The sequence below is a fragment of the Lampris incognitus genome, chromosome 4 (genome assembly GCF_029633865.1).
Source record: "Lampris incognitus isolate fLamInc1 chromosome 4, fLamInc1.hap2, whole genome shotgun sequence".
Lineage (NCBI taxonomy): Eukaryota > Metazoa > Chordata > Actinopteri > Lampriformes > Lampridae > Lampris > Lampris incognitus.
The window spans coordinates 31325629-31344250 of record NC_079214.1 but is presented as its reverse complement, the minus strand read 5'-3'; the positions used below and the strand labels follow the sequence as shown (position 1 = coordinate 31344250).

Below are 18622 nucleotides of genomic sequence, written 5' to 3'. Positions count from 1 at the left end.
TGCAGATAATAATTTCTAGGATTAGTTCTTAATTTTTGGGAGTGTAACATAGCACGCTACATAGGCTGGCTGCTAAGAAGATGAATGGAATTTAATATGATGCCATATTTTAAATGACTCTTGGCTTTTTCGGACTGACAAGAGCTGTACAATTGGCATATTGGATCAAGGCCACCTATTGGTGTTTATGCATGAACACATAAAATCTTCTGTCAAAATTCTATCTTGGAAGAAAGCCCATATTTCACTAAAAGCCAGGACATGGACGTTGCGTAGAAGAGATTTTTGAAGGCATGGATGTGAATTGAACCCATGTTTTTCATTTTTTGAAACTTGCGGCTTGCCACTTCAGTATGCATGTACACCATCATTCTGCATATGTATGAAAACTGAAGGTTCACAACACAGCTGGACTATTTGGATGTGAAATATAGCAGTCTACAGACTATTGCTGCTAAGAAGATAAATGTGGATTGACTTTGACTCCATATTTCAAATGACTCGTAGCTTTTTTCTGGTCTGACTGGAGCTAGTCAATCCGGATCATCAGATGAAGGATACATTTGGTGTTCATGCATGAACACACAGTCCTCTGAACAAATTCTGACTTGGGAGAATTGATATTTCACTATAACACAGGAGATCGAAGGTGTTTCACTCTTTAGTGTATCTGCTCTTCCTAAAGGTATGGATGGGGATTGAACCCGTGATTACCTGTTTACGAGACTGTATCTTCCCACTTGGCATTAGTTCTGTATCTGTAAAACGACTTGTTAACAGTTTTCCAACCTAGCAGGAATATTTTGGAGCATAACATAGCAGTCTGCAGAGACCTGCTGCTAAGAAGACATATGGGATTGTATATGATGCCGTAGTTTAATTGAATTTTGTTTTTGGTTTTTTTCGGATTGACAGGAGTTAGTTGATCTGGATTTTCAGATAATGGCTACCGAACATTGTATATGCATCAGTACAGACAGCTGTCTGTAGAAATTCTACCTTGGGAGTAGGTTCGTATTTCACTAAAATCCACGAGATTGCTTTTGCTAAAGAGGAGTTGTTTGTAGATAGGGATGTGGCTTGAATCCATGCCCCTCAGTTTACAACAGTGAAACTTTGCCACTGTGCCTGTGTACAGTCGTTCTGCATATGCAAACAAATTTATAAATTTTCCAACATAGCAGGACTAGTAAATTATGAAACAAAGCAGTCTACAGACACCTAATTCTAAGAAGATAAATGGGGAATGAATATGATGCCATATTTCAAATAAGTCTTGGCTTTTTCAGGCTAAAGGGTTTAAGCCAGTTAGGATGTTCAGATTACAGCTACTTCCGGTAGTTTATTCCTCAAGACAGACCATCGTCTGTCAAAATTCTATCTTGGAGAATGTGCTATATTTCACTTAAAGGCAGAAGATTGAATGTGTATCAGGCTTTAGATGAAAGGCATTTTATGAAGGCATGGATGGGGATCAAATTCATGATTTTCAGTTTACATGACTGATGCCTTTCCGCTTGGCCACTATGCCTTCATACAGTAGTTCTGCATATGTAAAACCAATTTTTAACAGTTTTCCAACATAGCAGGGAAGGTAGGATGTGAAACATAACAGTCTAATGACACCTAATACTAAAAGATGAATGGGATTGAATTCGATGCCATATTTGAGAAGACTATTTGCTTTCACGGGCTAACAGGAATAAGCCAATTGGGATCTTCCAATTAAAGCTACCTATTTTAGTTAATGTTTCAAGACCCACCATCTTCTTTCAAAATTCTACCTTGGGAGAAGGACCATATTTCATCAAGTGGCAGAAGATTAAAAGTGCATCAGACTTCCATGTAGAAGAGTTTGCTGAAGGCATGGATGTGGCACAACGTCATGATTTCCAGGTTACAAGACTGGCACTTTTTGACTTGGCCGTCATGCATTCGTTTTGCATATAGAAAAAAAAGTGTAACAGCTTTCCAGAATAGCAGGTATACCTTGTGTTAAGCATAGCAGTCTACAGAGAACTGCTGCTAAGAAGATGAATGGTGATTGAGGTTTCTTCCTATTTTTTCTCCCCGTTAAAGGGTCTTTTTACTGAATTGTTCTGGTGCAAGGGTCTAAGGACAGTATATTGTGTTGCTGTAAAGCACCCTGAGGCATTTTTTTTAACCTGTGATCTTGGGCTATACAAATAAAATTGAGTTGACTTAGCTTGACTTGACTTTTTCGGGCTGACAGGACCAAGACAATCATGATCCTCAGATTAAAGCTCCCTGTTGGATTTTATGCATCAGGACACACAGTCTTCCATTGAAATTTTAATTTTGGAGTCGGGCCGTATTTCACTAAAAGCCAGGAAATTGAAGGGGCATCAGGCCTCAGTGCAGAGGAGTTTTCTGAAGGCGTTGATGGGGATTGAAACCATAATCTTCAGTTTACGAAACTGATGCCTTGGCATTTGGTCTCCATGCCAGTATACAGTCTTTCCGCATATGTAATTTTTTTTTAATAGTTTCCCATCATAGCAGGACTATTTGGATATGAAACATAGCAGTCTAAAGTTAAATGCTGCTAAGAAGAGGAATGGGGACTGAATACCATGCCAAATTTCAATGTACTTGTGCCTTTCCTGTTATCTGACAGGAGCCAGCCCATCGGGGTCTTCAGATAAGGGATACCTATCAGTGTTCATGCATCAACACACAGTCTTCTGTCCATTTTGTAAATTGGGAGAATTGCCATACTTCAAATGCCAGAATAAGAAAGGTTTGTCAGTATTTCGTGTAACTGGGCTTCTTCGAGGCATGGATGGGGATTGAACCCATGATTTTCAGTTTACGAGACTGATGCCTTACCATTTGGCCACCATGCCTGTATACGTTGTTTTTTGGAATTAGTTCTGAATTTTTTGGGAGCGTAACATCGCACTCTACATAGGTTTGCTGCTAAGAAGATGAATGGGATTGAATATGATGCCATATTTTAAATGACTCTTAGCTTTTTAGGGATGACAACAGCTATTGGCATCTTGGTATCAGGGCCACCTATTGGTTTTTATGCATCAAGACACACAGTCTTGTGTTGCAATTCTACCTTGGGGGAAGGCCCATATTTCACTAAAATCCAGGACATAGATGTATCATTAGGCTTTAGTGTAGAGGAGCTTTCAGAAGGCATGGATGGGAAATGAACCCATGTTCTTCATTTTTTGAAACTGACAGCTTGCCGCATGTTAAACACGCCCGTACACTTTCTGCATATGCATGAAAACTGTGATGTTTCACAACATAGCTGGAGTATTTGGATATGAAGAATAGCAGTCTACTGAAAACTGCTGCTAAGAAGATGAATGAGGATAGAATATGACTCTATATTTCAAATGACTCGTAGCTTTTTTCTGGTCTGACTGGAGCCAGTCAATGTGGATCATCAGATAAAGGATACCTTTGGTGATTATGCATGAACACACATAGTCTTCTGACCAAATTCTACCTCGGGAGAATTAATATTTCACTAAAACACAGGAGATTGAAGGTGTGTCACACTTTAACGTAGCTGGTCTTCCTAAAGGCATGGTTGGGGATTGAACCGGTCATTACCCGGTGATGAGACTGACGCGTTCCCACTTGGCATTAGTTCTATATCTGTAAAACAACCTGTTAACAGTTTTCCAACCTACCAGGAATATTTTGGATCATAACATAGCAGTCTCCAGGGACCTGCTGCTAAAAAGATATATGGGATTGGATATGATGCCATAGTTTAATTGACTCTTGTTTTTTGTGTTTTTTTTTTTGGACTGACAGGAGTCAGTTAATCGTGGTTTTTCATATAATGGTTACCTAATGTTGTGTATGCATCAGTACAAACAGTTTTCTGTCGAAATTCCACGTTGGGAGTAGGGTCGTATTTCACTAAAATCCAAGAGATTGCCTTTGCTAAAGGCTTTGGTCTGGAGGAGTTGTTTGTAGGCAGGGACTTAGCTTGAACCCATGCCTTTCACTTTACAAAAGCGACACTTTGACACCATGGCGGCATACAGTCATTCTGCAGATTTAAATTTTTTTTAATAAGTTTTGCAACTTAGCAGGAATAGTACAATGTGAAACAGCAGTTTACCGTCACCTAATTCTAAGACTATAAATGGGGAGTGAATATGATGCCATATTTAAATGACTCTCGACTTTTTCAGGCTGAAGGTTTTGAGCCAGTTAGGATCTTCAGATTAAAGTTAACTCCTGGAGTTTATGCCTCAAGACAGACTGTCTGCTGTCAAAATTTTATCTTGGGGGAAGTGCTGTATTTCGCTAAAAGGCATACGTATGAATGTGCATTAGGCTTCAGTGGAAAGGACTTTTGTAAAGGTATGGATGGGGATTGAACCCATCATTTACAGTTTACAAGACTGACACCTTCCACTTGGCCACCATGCCTTATTCCAGCCCTCCTATATATATGTAAACCAAATCTGTAACAGTTTTCCAACATAGCAGGGCAAGTAGGATGTGAAACATTCTAAAGACACCTAATGCTAAAAGATGAATGGGATTGAATTCGATGCCATATTTTATATGACTCTTTGCTTTTACGGGTTGACAGGTATGAGTCAACTGGGATCTTCCAATTAAATCTACGGTGCATCCGGAAAGTATTCACACCCCTTCACTTTCCCCACATTTTGTTATGTTACAGCCTTATTCCAAAATGGATTAAATTCCTTTTTTTCCCTCATCAATCTACATACAATACCCCATAATGACAAAGCAAAAAATGTTTTGTAGACATTTTTGCAGATTTATTAAAAAATGTTAAAAATGTGAATAGTTACCCAGCATAGCAGGACTATTTGGATGTGAAACGTAGCAGTCTCAAGACAACTGCTGCTAATAAGTGGAATGGGGACTGAATACGACACCGAATGTTAATGTACCCGCACATTTTCTGTGGTCTGACAGGAGCCAGCCCATCAGAATCTTCAGATCAAGGATACCTATTGGTGTTCATGCATCAACACACAAGTCTTTTGTCCATATTCTACCTTGGGAGAAGAGCCATATTTCAAATGCCAGAATAAGGGGAGTGTGTTACGCTTTAGTGCCATTAGGTATTTCAAGGAATGAATGGGGATTGAACCCATGATTTTCAGTTTACGAAACTGACGCCTTACCACTTGGCCATCATGCCTGTAGACATCGGTTTCTGGGATTAGTTCTGATTTTTGGGAGTGTAACATAGCACTCTACATAGGCTTGCTGCTAAGAAGATGAATGGGATTGAATATGATGCCATAATTTAAATGACTGCAGGCTTTTTCGGGCTGACAAGAGCTATACAATTGGCATCTTTGGATCAAGGCCGCCTATTGGTGTTTATGCATCAAGACACAAAATCTTCTGTCGAAATTCTATCTAGGGGGAAGGCCCATATTTCACTAAAAGCCAGGACATTGACGTTGCATTAGGCTTTGTTGTAGAAGAGATTTCTGAAGGCATGGGTGGGAATTGAGCCAATTTTTTTCATTTTTTGAAACTTGCGGCTTGCCACTTCTTCAATATGCATGTAGCCTGACTTTCTGCATATGTATGAAAACTGAAGGTTCACAACATAGCTTGACTATTTGGATGTGAAATATAGCACTCTACAGACAACTGCTGCTAAGAAGATTAATGTGGATTGGATATGACTCCATATTCAAATGACTCGGAGCTTTTTTCTGGTCTGACTGGAGCTAGTCAGTCCGGATCATCAGATGAAGGATACCTTTGGTGTTCATGCAGGAACACACAGTCCTCTGAACAAATTGCTACTTGGGAGAATTAATATTTCACTATAACACAGGAGATCGAAGGTGTTTCACACTTGAGTGTATCTGGTGTTCCTGAAAGTATGGATGGGGATTGAACCCGTGATTACCTGTTTACAAGACTGAATCTTCCCGCTTGGCATTAGTTCTGTATCTGTAAAACGACTTGTTAACAGTTTTCCAACCTAGCAGGAATATTTTTGAGCATAACATAGCAGTCTGCAGAGACCTGCTGCTAAGAATATATATGGGATTGTATATGATGCCACAGTTAAATAGTTTTTTTTTGTTTTTTCTTCTTTCTTTTTTTTGTTGTTTTTTTTGGACTGACAGGAGTCAGTTGGTCAGGATTTTCAGATAATGGCTACCTAACATTGTTTATGCATCAATACAAAAAAACTTTCTTTCGAAAATCTACCTTGAGAGTAGGGTCGTATTTCGCTAAAATCCATGAGATTGCCTGAGCTAAAGGTTTTGGTGTAGAGGAGTTGTTTGTAGGCAGGGATATGGCTTGAACCCTTGCTTTCAGTTTACAACAGTGACACTTTGCCACTGTGCTTGCACACAGTCATTCTGAATATGCAAACAAATTTATACATTTTTGAACATAGCAGGACTAGTACAATATGAAACAGCAGACTACAGACACCTAATTCTAAGAAGATAAATGGGGAATGAATATTATGCCATATTTCAAATGAGTCTTGGCTTTTTCAGGCTAAAGGGTTTAAGCCAATTAGGATCTTCAGATTAAAGCTACTTTCTGTAGTTTATGCCTCAAGACAGACCGTCTTCTGTCAAAATTCTATCTTGGAGGATGTGCTATATTTCACTGAAAGGCAGAAGATTGAATGTGCATCAGGCTTTAGTTAAGAGGTGTTTTATGAAGGCATGGATTGTTATGCCAATGACACCCAGCTGATCTTGTCCTTTCCTCCCTTTGACATACAATTAGAGACACGCATTGGTGCGTGCTTGACTGACATCTCGGCGTGGATGGCGACACACCAACTGAAGCTCATTCTGGACAAGACAGAGCTGATGTTCCTCCCGGGGAAAGGTTGCCCGCACCGAGACCTGGCCATCACCATTGACAACACCGTGATAACGCCGACTCAGACTGCGAGGATTGGGGTGTGATCCTGGAGGACCAACTGTCGTTTGCTGCAAACGTTGCATCGGTTGCTCGCTCCTGCAGATTTGTCCTCTATAACATCTGGGGGATTCGCCCATTCCTCACTGATGAGACGGCGCAGGTGCTCATCCAGGCTCTGGTCATCTCCCGGATAGACGACGGGAACTAACTCCTTGCTGGCGCCCCGGCGTCGGCCATCAGACCTCTGTAGTTTGTTCAGAAAGCTGCAGCTCGTCTGGTGTTCAACCACCATAAGTTCTCCCACACAACTCCCCTTCTCATGTCCCTACACTGGCTCCCAGTAGCTGCTTGCATCCAGTTTAAGACTCTGGTGCTAGCCTACAGGGCAGTGAAAGGAACAGCTCCTTCCTATCTCCAAGCCATGGTCAAGCCCTACACCCCTGCCCAACCACTTCACTCTGCTGCCTCGGGACGCCTGGTTGCCCCGTCGCTCAGAGGCCCCTGCTGCCGATCGACCCGGTCATTGCTCTTTTCTGTCCTGGCCCCACAGTGGTGGAATGAACTCCCTACTGATGTCAGGACAGCAGAGTCGCTGCCCATCTTTCGGCACAGGTTGAAAATTCACCTCTTCAAGAACTACTACCCTGTTACTTGTTCTTAGCAATTCTTGTATTCACTTGTTTAAAAAAAAAACATGCTCTTTCTTGCGCTTTTACTTTTCGCTGGTTTTGCTCTTAGATGCTTGTTTAGATGCACTTATGACCTCTGATGACTAGTAGTTCTCCAGATTTCCTACGTTAAATGCACTTATTGTAAGTCACTTAAGATAAAAGTGTCGGCTAAATGACTATAATGTAATCAAACCATGATTCTCAGTTTACAAGACTGATGCCGTTCCCCTTGGCCACCGTGCCTTCGTACAGTAGTTCTGCATATGTAAAACAAATTTATAACAGTTTTCCAACATAGCAGGGCAAGTAGGATGTGAAACATAGCAGTCTAATGACACCTAATGCTAAAAGATAAATGGGATTGAATTCGATGCCACATTTGAAATGACTCTTTGTTTTTACGGGCTGACAGGAATTAGCCAATTGGGATCTTCCAATTCAAACTACCTATATGAGTTAATATTTCAAGACACCGTCTTCTGTCGAAATTCTACCTTGGGAGAAGAGACATATTTCATCAAATGGCAGAAGATTAGAAGTGCATCAGACTTCAGTGTGTATGCATCAGTACAAACAGTTTTCTGTCAAGATTCTACGTTGGGAGTAGGGTTGTATTTCACTAAAATCCACGAGATTGCCTAAAGGCTTAGGTCTGGAGGAGTTGTTTGTAGGCAGGGACGTGGCTTGCATGCCTGCTTTTCAGTTTACAAGAGTGACACTTTGCCACCGTGATGGCATATAGTCCTTCTGCAGATTTACATTTTTTTATAAGTTTTCCAACATAGCAGGAATAGTACAATGTGAACCATAGCAGTCTACAGACACCTAATCTAAGATGATAAATGGGGAATGAATATGTTGCCATATTTCAAGTGACTCTTGGCCTTTTCAGGTTTAAGAGTTTAAGCCAGTTGGGATCTTCAGATTACAGCTACGTCCTGCAGTTTATGCCTCAAGACAGACCATCATCTGTCAAAATTTTACCTTAGAGGAAGTGCCGTATTTCAGTAAAAGGCAGAAAATCAGATGTGCATTAGTAGAGAAAAGTTCTATGAAGGCATGAACGGGGATTGAACCCATGATTTTTAGCTTACAAGACTGATGCCTTTCCACTTGGCCACCATGCCTACATATGGTAGTTCTGCATATGTAAAACAAATTTATAACAGTTTTCCAACATAGCAGGGCAAGTAGGATGTGAAACAAAGCAGTCTAACGACACCTAATGCTAAAAGATGAATGGGATTGAATTCGATGCCATATTTGAAATGACTCTTTGCTTTCATGGGCTGACAGGAATAAGCCAATTGGGATCTTCCTATTAAAGCTATGTATTGGAGTTAATGTTTCAAGACACACCTTCTTCTATCGAAATTCTACCTTGGTAGAAGGGCCATATTTCATCATGTGGCAGTTGTTCCTCATCCGATGCGAGGGTCTAAGGACAGGATAGTGTGTTTCAGTGAAGCCCCCAGAAGCATTTTTTCTTAACTTGTGATATTGGGCTATACAAATAAAATCGACTTGACTTGACTTTTTTGGGCTGACAGGAGCAAGTCAATCGGGGTCTTCAGATTAAACCAGCCTATTTGTTTTTGTGCATCAAGACACACTCTTCCATCGAAATTTTACTTTCGGGGAAGGGCCATATTTCACTAAAAGCCAGGACATTGAAGGTGCATCAGGCGTTAGTGTACAGGAGTTTTTTGAAGGCATTGATGGGGATTGAAACCATAATCATCAATTCGTGAAACTGATGCCTTGGCATTCAGTCTCCATGCCAGTATACAGTCCTTCTGCATATGTAAAAAAATGTGAATATTTTCCCAGCATAGCAGGACTATTTGGATGTGAAACATAGTAGTCTAAAGACAACTGCTGCTAAGAAGAGGCATGGGGACTGAATACAACACCAAATTTTAACCTACTTACGCCTTTTCTATGTTCTGACAGGAGCCAGCCCATCGGGATCTTCAGATCAAGGATACTTATTGGTGTTTGCGCATCAATACACAAGTCTTCTGTCCATGTTCTACCTCGGGAGAAGGGCGATATTTCAAATGCCAGAATAAGGTAGGTTTGTTACACTGTAGTGTAACGGGGTTTTTCAAGGGGTGGATGGGGATTTAACCCATGATTTTCAGTTTACAAGACTGACGCCTTACCACTTGCCCACCATGCCTATGTACACTGTTTTCTGGGATTAGTTCTGAATTTCTGTGAGTGTAACATAGCACTCTACATAGGCTTGCTGCTAAGAAGATGAATGGGATTGAATATGATGCCACATTTGTCAGTCAGGTTTTCGATCTCACCATAGCACAGAAACAGCACTTATCAAAGTTGTGAACGATCTGCATATGAACACAGATTCTAATAAATTGTCTGTTTATGTGCTCCTGGATCTCAGTACCGCCTTCGACACTGTTGATCATGATATTTTGCTAGAGAGATTAGAAAAATGGGTCGGCCTTTCTGGCCCAGTTCTCAACTGGTTTAGAACATACCTTCAGGACAGGTAGTGGTTTGTGTCTAGTGGAGACTTTTCCTCGGACAAAGTGGGTATAATGTGTGTGCTACCCCAAGGTTCAATCCTTAGACTACTACTATTCAATCTCTGTATGCTCCCACTTGCAAATGTTGTACAGAAACACAAAATAAATTACCATAATTATGCAGATGATTCACAACTGTACATAGCCCTATCTTCTGATGACCTAGCTACCATACGTTCCCTAATTCAGTGTATTGACAACATTACTCTATGGATGTCAGAGAACTTTTTACATCTGAGCAAAGACAAGACAAATACTTAAGTTTGGTGCAAAGACTCAGAGACAGAGACTTGCAGCTCATCTCAGCTCTGTCTCTGGAGTGCAAAGGTGAAGCTAGAAATCTTGGTGTAATCATAGACAATGATCTAAATTTTAAGAGCCACATCAATCATCTCACAAGATCAGCCTTCTACCATCTTAAAAACATTTCAAAACTAAGGGGCTTTCTATCAATATCAGACTGTGAGAAATTAATCCATGCATTTATAACAAGTAGACTAGACTACTGCAATGGACTATTCACCGGCCTCTCAAAATCAGTTTTGCGCCAACTACAGTTAATTCAAAATGCGGCAGCACATGTTCGCACCAGAACTAAAAAGTATGATCACATTCCACCTGTTCTTATATCTCTGCACTGGCTCCCCATCAAAACTAGAATTGATTTTAAAATTATTTTAATTGTATACAAAGTGCTAAATGGCCTTGCACCACGCTATATAAAAGACACATTTGTAATGAATGAAAGATGGTTATTATTTTGAAGGTCCTGTCACGTGTTTAACTTGACCTACTCACGGGTGTACGTGCAGTGCGTGTGACGTATACAGGAAGTTAGACGCGCATGTTATGAAGGTTGTATGTTGAACGAACGCTAGTAAAAGCTACACAGTTAAGAACCTACGAAGTCGGCTCATTCTTGAATTATTCTTATGTCAGTAAGACAAGGCATCTACGGACATTACAACGTTAATTCCTCATAAACCAGCAAGAACTCAGGTCCAATGGCAGTGGTCTTTTAACCATCCCTCGTGCTAGGTCTAGAGCAGGGGAAGCTGCATTTTCTATTTACGCCCAAAGTAGATGGAACACCCTGCCTGAGGAACCGAGAGAGGCCCCCCACACTGGACACATTTAAAAGCAGGTTAAAAACATTACTTTTTAAAACAGCCTACAGCTAAATTCATAGTGTGTGTGTGTGAGTGTTTTATATGTTTTGCTATTTTTATATATTCTGCTCTGTTGTTACTTTTAATTAATCAGTGTTTATGGCACTTTTATTTATTTATTTTACTAACTCAGTTTTAAACTTGTTTGTACTTTTATAAAATTTGCCTGTACTTTTATTTATTTATCATTTGTGAGGGGGGAGATTTTATTGATTTCATTGTTTTATTGTGTGAAGCACTTTGTGTTACATTTGTTTTTATGAAAAGTGCTGTACAAATAAAATCTGATTGATTGATTGATATTTTAAATGACTCTTGGCTTTTTCGGGCAGACAACAGCTGTACAATTGGAACTTTGGATCAAGGCAACCTATTGGAGTTTATGCATCGATATACATAATCTTCTGTCGAAATTCTACCTTGGGAGAAGGCCCATATTTCACTAAAAGCCAGGACATGGGCGTTGCATTAGGCTATATTGTAGAAGTGATTTCTGAAGGCGTGGATGGGAATTGAACCCATGTTTTTCATTTTTTGAAACTTGCAGCTTGCTGCTTCTTCAATATGCATGTACACTGTCTTTTTACACATGTATGAAAACTGTGAAGTTTCACAACATAGCTGGACTATTTGGATGTGAAATGTAGCAGTCTACAGACAACTGCTGCTAAGAAGGTGAATTAGGATTGAATACGACTCCATATTTCAAATGACTTGTAGGTTTTTTCTGGTCTGACTGGAGCCAGACAATCCGGATCATCAGATAAAGGATACCTTTGGTGTTCATGCATGAACACACAGTCTTCTGACCAAATTCTAACTTGGGAGAATAAATAAGTAATTATAACGCAGGAGGTCGAAGATGTGTCACACTTTAGTGTATCTGGTCTTCCTAAAGGTATGGAGGGGGATTGAACCCATGATTACCCGTCTGACACCTTCCCACTTGGCATTAGTTCTGTATCTGTAAAACCACTTGTTAACAGTTTTCCGACCTAGCAGGAATATTTTGGAGCATAACATAGCAGTCTGCAGAGACCTGCTTCTAAGAAGATATATGGGATTGAATATGATACCATAATTTAATTGACTTTTTTTTGGGGGGGGGGGGTTTGGGACTGACAGGAGTCAGTTGATCGGGATTTTCAGATAATGGTTACCTAACATTGTGTATGCATCAGTACAGACAGCTGTCTGTCGAAATTCTACCTTGGGAGTAGGGTTATATTTCACTAAAATCCATGAGCTTGCCTTCACTAAAGGTTTTGGTGTAGATGAGTTGTTTGTAGGCAGGGATGTGGCTTGAACCCATGCCTTTCAGTTTACCACAGTGACACTTTGCCACCGTGCCTGTGTACAGTCGTTCTGCATATGTAAACCAATTTATACGTTTTCTAAAATAGCAGGACTAGTACAATGTGAAACAAAGCAGTCTACAGACACCTAATTCTAAGAAAATAAATGGGGGAAGAACATGTTGCCATATTTCAAATGAGTCTTGGCTTTTTCAGGCTGAACGGTTTAAGCCAATTAGGATCTTCAGATTACAGCTACGTCCTGTAGTTTAGGCCTCAAGACAGACCGTCTTCTGCCAAAATTCTATCTTGGAGGATGTGCCATATTTCACTAAAAGGCAGAAAATCGAATGTGCGTCAGTCTTTCGTTGAGAGGAATTTTATAAAGGCATGGATGGGGATCGAATACATGATTTTCAGTTTACAAGACTGACGCCTTTCCACTTGGCCACCATGCCTTCATGTATGTAAAGCAAATTTATAACAGTTTTCCAACATAGCAGGGCAAGTAGGATGTGAAACATAGCAGTCTAATGACACCTAATGTTAAAAGATGAATGGGATTGAATTCGATGCCATATTTGAAATGACTCTTTGCTTTTACGGGCTGACAGGAATAAGCCAATTTGGATCTTCCAATTAAAGCTACCCTGTGGAGTTAATGTTTCAAGACACACCGTCTTCTATCGAAATTCTACCTTGTGAGAAGAACCATATTTCATCACGTGGCAGAAGATTAAAAGTGCATCAGACTTTAGTGTAAAAGAGTTTTCTGAAGGCAAGGATGTGGCTCAAAGTCATAACTTCCAGGTTACAAGACTGGCGCTTTTTCACTTGGCCATCATGCATTTGTTTTGTACATAGAAAAAAATGTGTAACAGTTTTCCAGCATAGCAGGAATACCTTGTGTTAAAAAATAGCAGTCTGCAGAGACCTGCTGCTAAGAAGACTAATGGTGATTGAGGTTTCTTCCTATATTTTCCTCCCTGTTAAAGGGTATTTTTTACTGAGTTGTTCCTCATCCGATACAAGGGTCTAAGGACAAGATAGTGTGTTGCTGTAAAGCCCCCTGAAGCATTTTTTCTTAACTTTTGATGTTGGGCTATACAAATAAAATTGTCTTGATTTGACTTTTTCAAGCTGACAGGAGCAAGACAATCGGGGTCTTCAGATTAAACCAGCCTATTGGATGTTATGCATCAAGACACGCAGTCTTCCATCGAAATTTTACCTTGGGAGAAGGGCCATATTTCACTAAAAGACAGGACACTGAAGGGGCATCAGGCCTTAGTCTACATGAGTTTTTTGAAGGCATTGATGGGGATTGAAACCGTAATCATCAATTTGTGAAACTGATGCCTTGGCATTGGGTCTCCATGCCAGTATACAGTCCTTCTGCATATGTAAAAAAAAATGTAAATAGTTTCCTAGCATAGCGGGACTATTTGGATGTGAAACATAGCAGTCTAAAGACAACTGCTGCTAAGAAGAGGATTGCGGACTGAATATGATGCCGAATGTTAATGTACCCACACATTTTCTGTAGTCTGACAAGAGCCAGCCCATCAGGATCTTCAGATACCTATTGGTGTTCACGCATCAACACACAAGTCTTCTGTCCATATTCTAACTCGGGAGAAGGGCCATATTTCAAATGCCAGAAGAAGGGAGGTTTGCTACACTTTAGTGTAACAGTTTTTCAAGGTATAGATGGGGACTGAACCCATGATTTTCAGTTTACGACACTAACACCTCACCAATTGGCCACCGTTTTCTGGGATTAGTTCTGAATTTTTGGGACTGTAACATAGCACTCTACATAGGTTTGCTGCTAAGAAGATGAATGGGATTGAATATGGTGCCATATTTTAAATGACTTGGCTTTTTCGGGTTGACAAGAGCTGTACAATTGACAACTTTGGATCAGGGCCACCTATTGGTGTTTACGCATCATAACACACAGTCTTGTGTCGAAATTCTACCTTGGGAGAAGGCCCATATTTCACTAAAAGCCAAGACATGGACTCTGCATTAGGCTTTATTGTAGAAGAGATTTCCGAAGGCGTGGATGGGAATTGAACCCATGTTTTTAATTTTTTGAAACTTGCAGCTTGCCGCTGCTTCAACAAATGCATGTTGTGCACCTTGGTGTGGATTTCTCCGCTATGGCTGCCGACCAGCCCAGCGACCCGGACGTCCTTGCCCTTAGGTCAACGCGTACCGGTCTCAAGCTAGAGGACGCTGTGATGCAGGAAGGCAGTCCTGCCCTCCTCTGCGATGTCTCCACCGGCCGTCCCCGCCCCGTTGTTCCAGTGGCCTGGCGCCGTCGAGTTTTCGATTCGATTCACTCCCTCTCGCACCCTGGAGTTCGGGCGTCGATGAAGTTGGTCGGTTCCAAGTTCGTCTGGCCTGGCCTCCGCAAGGACGTCAAGGGGTGGACAACTGCATGTTTAGCGTGCCAGCGCGCTAAGGTCCACCAGCACACTAAATCGCCCCTCGAACCGTTTCCGATCCCGGCCAGACGTTTCGACCACGTGCATGTAGACCTGATGGGCCCTCTACCTTCTTCACAGGGTTTTACGCACCTGCTCACAATGGTAGATCGGACCACCAGGTGGCCAGAGGCTGTCCCTCTATCCTCCACAACATCCTCGGATGTTGCACGCGCTTTTCTTTCCTCCTGGGTCGCCCGTTTCGGCACTCCGTCAGATAGCACCTCAGACAGGGGCACCCAGTTCGTGTCAGAGCTCTGGTCGGCACTTGCGCGATCCTTGGGTGTGCAGGTACACCGCACTACCGCGTATCACCCTCAGGCTAACGGCTTGTGTGAACGTTTTCACCGGTCGCTCAAGGCAGCGCTGCGCTCTCGGATGGTAACTGGGTGGATCGTTTACCTTGGGTTATGCTCGGGTTGCGTTCGGCTCCTAAGGAGGACCTCGACGCGTCACCCGCTGAGCTGGTGCTCGGTCAGCCGCTCCGCGTCCCTGGGGAATTTTTGCCTGGGAGTTCCGCTCCTCGACCCCGTCCGGCCGTTTATCCTTTTTTGTCCGACAGCACTCGGGTTCCAGGCCCCGTTCACCACTGTTTTCCGCGGTCGTTCGTGCCTGCGGAGCTCATGTCGGCTCGTTTTGTTTTTGTACGGCATGATGCTCACCGCTCGCCCCTCCAACCCCCATACGATGGCCCATTTCGGGTTCTTGAGACGGGTCCTAAGGGTTTTGTGCTAGATATGGGTGGGCGTAGGGAGCATGTCACGCTTGATAGGCTTAAACCGGCGCACAGGGTGGCAGGCGAAGTTGTGTTTCCGGCCCAGGTTCCCCGTCGGGGTCGTCCTCCTTCCAGGACCCCGGCAGTGTCTTCACGGGTTCAGCGTTCAGCTTCTCAGCCGGCTTTGGACTGTGTTTCACCTACTGTTTCGGCTGAGGGACGGCGCAGCCGTTATGACAGGCTGCTTAAGCCTCCAGTGAGACACTAATTTTCTTTCCAGGAGTCCCTTCTGGGTGTCCGGACACCAGGGGCTATGCCTCTCACCCAGCAGGACTGTGAGCTGGGGGCGTGGTTTACGTTCCCGGGCTCGCCTGTGCAGGGTTGTTCCTGCTGCGGTTGGTTTTTTGAGTTGAGTTGAGGAATAAACATCAAACTCGCCTTGGTCCCCTGTGTTTTTCCTCATTCCTGCCACACCCTTGCACTTTCTGCATATATTTGAAAACTGTAGGTTCGCAACATAGCTGGACTATTAGGATGTGAAATATAGCAGTATAGCAGCAGGAGTCAGTTAATTGGGATTTTCAGATAATGGCTACCTAACACTGTATACATCAGTAAAAACAGTTTTCTGTTGAAATTCTACCTTGGTAGTAGGGTTGTATTTCACTAACGAGATTGCCTTTGCTAAAGGCTTTGGTATAGAGGAGTTGTTTGTAGGAAGGGATATGGCTTGAACCCATGCTTTTCATTTTACAAGGCTGACACTTTGCCACCGTGCCTGTGTACAGTCACTCTGTAAAACAAAATTATACGTTTTCCAACATAGCAGCAATAGTACAATGTGAAACAAAGCAGTCTATAGACACCTAATTCTAAGAAGATAAATGGGGAATGAATATGTTGCCATATTTCAAGTGACTCTTGGCCTTTTCAGGCTTAAAGGTTTAACCCAATTTGGATCTTCACATTACAGCTACGTCCTGCAGTTCACGCCTCAAGACAGACCATCTCCTGTCAAAATTTTATCTGACACCTTTCCACTTGGACACCATGCCACCATACACTGGTTCAGTATATGTAAAACAAATTTATAACAGTTTTCCAACATAGCAGGGCATGTAGGATGGGAAACATAGCAGTCTAATGACACCTAATGCTGTTTTCTGAAGGCGTTGATGGGGATTGAAACGATAATCTTCAGTTTGCGAAACTGATGCCTTGGCATTTGGTGTTCATGCCAGTATACAGTCTTTCTGCATATGTAAAAACAATTTGAATAGTTTTCCAAGGTAGCAGGACTATTTGGATGTGAGATATAGCAGTCTAAAAACAACTGCTGCTACGAAGAGGAATGAGGACTGAATACGATGCCAAATTTTAATGTACTCCTTTTCTGTGGTCTGACAGGAGCCAGCCCATGAGGATCTTCAGATCAAGGATACCTATTGGTGTTCATGCATCAGCACACAGTCTTCTGTCCATATTCTACCTTGGGATTTTCAAATGCAAGAATAAGGAAGGTTTGTTATACTTTAGTATAACGGGGCTTCTACAAGGCATGGATGGGGACTGAACCCATCATTCTCAGTTTACAAGACTGATGCCTTACCACTTGGGCAGTATGCCTGTATACGTCAATTTCTGGAATTAGTTCTGAATTTTGGGGAGTGTAACATAGTACTCTACATAGGTTTGCTGCTAAGAAGATGAATGGGATTGAATATGATGCCATATTTAAAATTACTCTTGGCTTTTTCGGGCTGTCAAGAGCTATACAATTGGCATCTTTGGATCAAGGCCACCTATTGTATGGGCATATTTAACATGTGGCAAGTCATCACTTTCAAAAAATGAAGAACATGGGTTCTGTTCCCACCCATGCCTTCAGAAAGCTTCTCTACACTAAAGCAATGTCCATGTCCTGGATTTTAGTTAAATAAGGGCCTTCTCCCAAGGTAGAATTTCGACACAAGACTGTGTGTGTGTCTTGTTGCATAAACACCAATAGGTGGACTTGATCCAAAGATGCCAATTACATAGCTCAGTCAATCTGGATCATCAGATAAAGGATACCTTTGGTGTTCATGCATGAACACATACAGTATTCTGACCAAATTCTCCCTTGGGAAAATTCATATTTCACTGAAACACAGGAAATGGAAGGTGTGTAACACTTTAGTGTAGCTGGTCTTCCTAAAGGTATGGATGGGGATTGAGCCCGTGATTACCCGTTTAGGAGACTGATGCCTTCCCACTTGGCATTAGTTCTGCATCTGTAAAGCTACTTGTTAACAGTTTTCGAACTGTTAACTGATCATTACATAGCAGTCTGCAGAAACCTGCTGCTAAGAAGATATATGGGATTGAATATGATGCCATAGTTTAATTGACTCTTGTTTTTTTCTTTTTTCTTTTTTTTTTCTGGACTGACAGAAGTCAGTTAATCGGGGTTTTCAGATAATGGCTACCTAACTTTGTGTATGCATCAATACAAACAGTTTTCTGTCGAAATTCTACGTTGGTAGTAGGGTCGTATTTCACTAAAATCCATGAGATTGCCTTTGCTAAAGACTTTGGTGTGGAGGAGTCAGTTGTAGGCAGGGATGTGGCTTGAACACATGCCTTTCAGTTTACAACAGTGACACTTTGCCACCATGTCTGTGTACAGTCTATCTGCAGATTTGAACCATTTTTATAAGTTTTCCAACATAGCAGGACTAGTACAATGTGAAACACAGCAGTCTACAGACACCTAATTCTAAGATAAATGGGGAATGAATATGTTGCCATATTTCAAATGACTCTTTGCTTTTTCAGGCTGAAAAGTTTAA

At 41.8% G+C, this 18622-nt stretch overlaps 2 non-coding genes across 2 annotated transcripts; both read right to left on the bottom strand.

Moving 5' to 3' along the window:
• Positions 1–2795: 2795 nt before the first annotated feature.
• Positions 2796–2867, bottom strand: trnat-cgu (transfer RNA threonine (anticodon CGU)). Its single transcript has one exon. It is a non-coding gene; the product is annotated as a tRNA-Thr (tRNA).
• Positions 2868–5107: 2240 nt separating this feature from the next.
• On the bottom strand, positions 5108–5179 carry trnat-cgu (transfer RNA threonine (anticodon CGU)). Its single transcript has one exon. It is a non-coding gene; the product is annotated as a tRNA-Thr (tRNA).
• Between the last annotated feature and the right edge of the window lie 13443 nt (positions 5180–18622).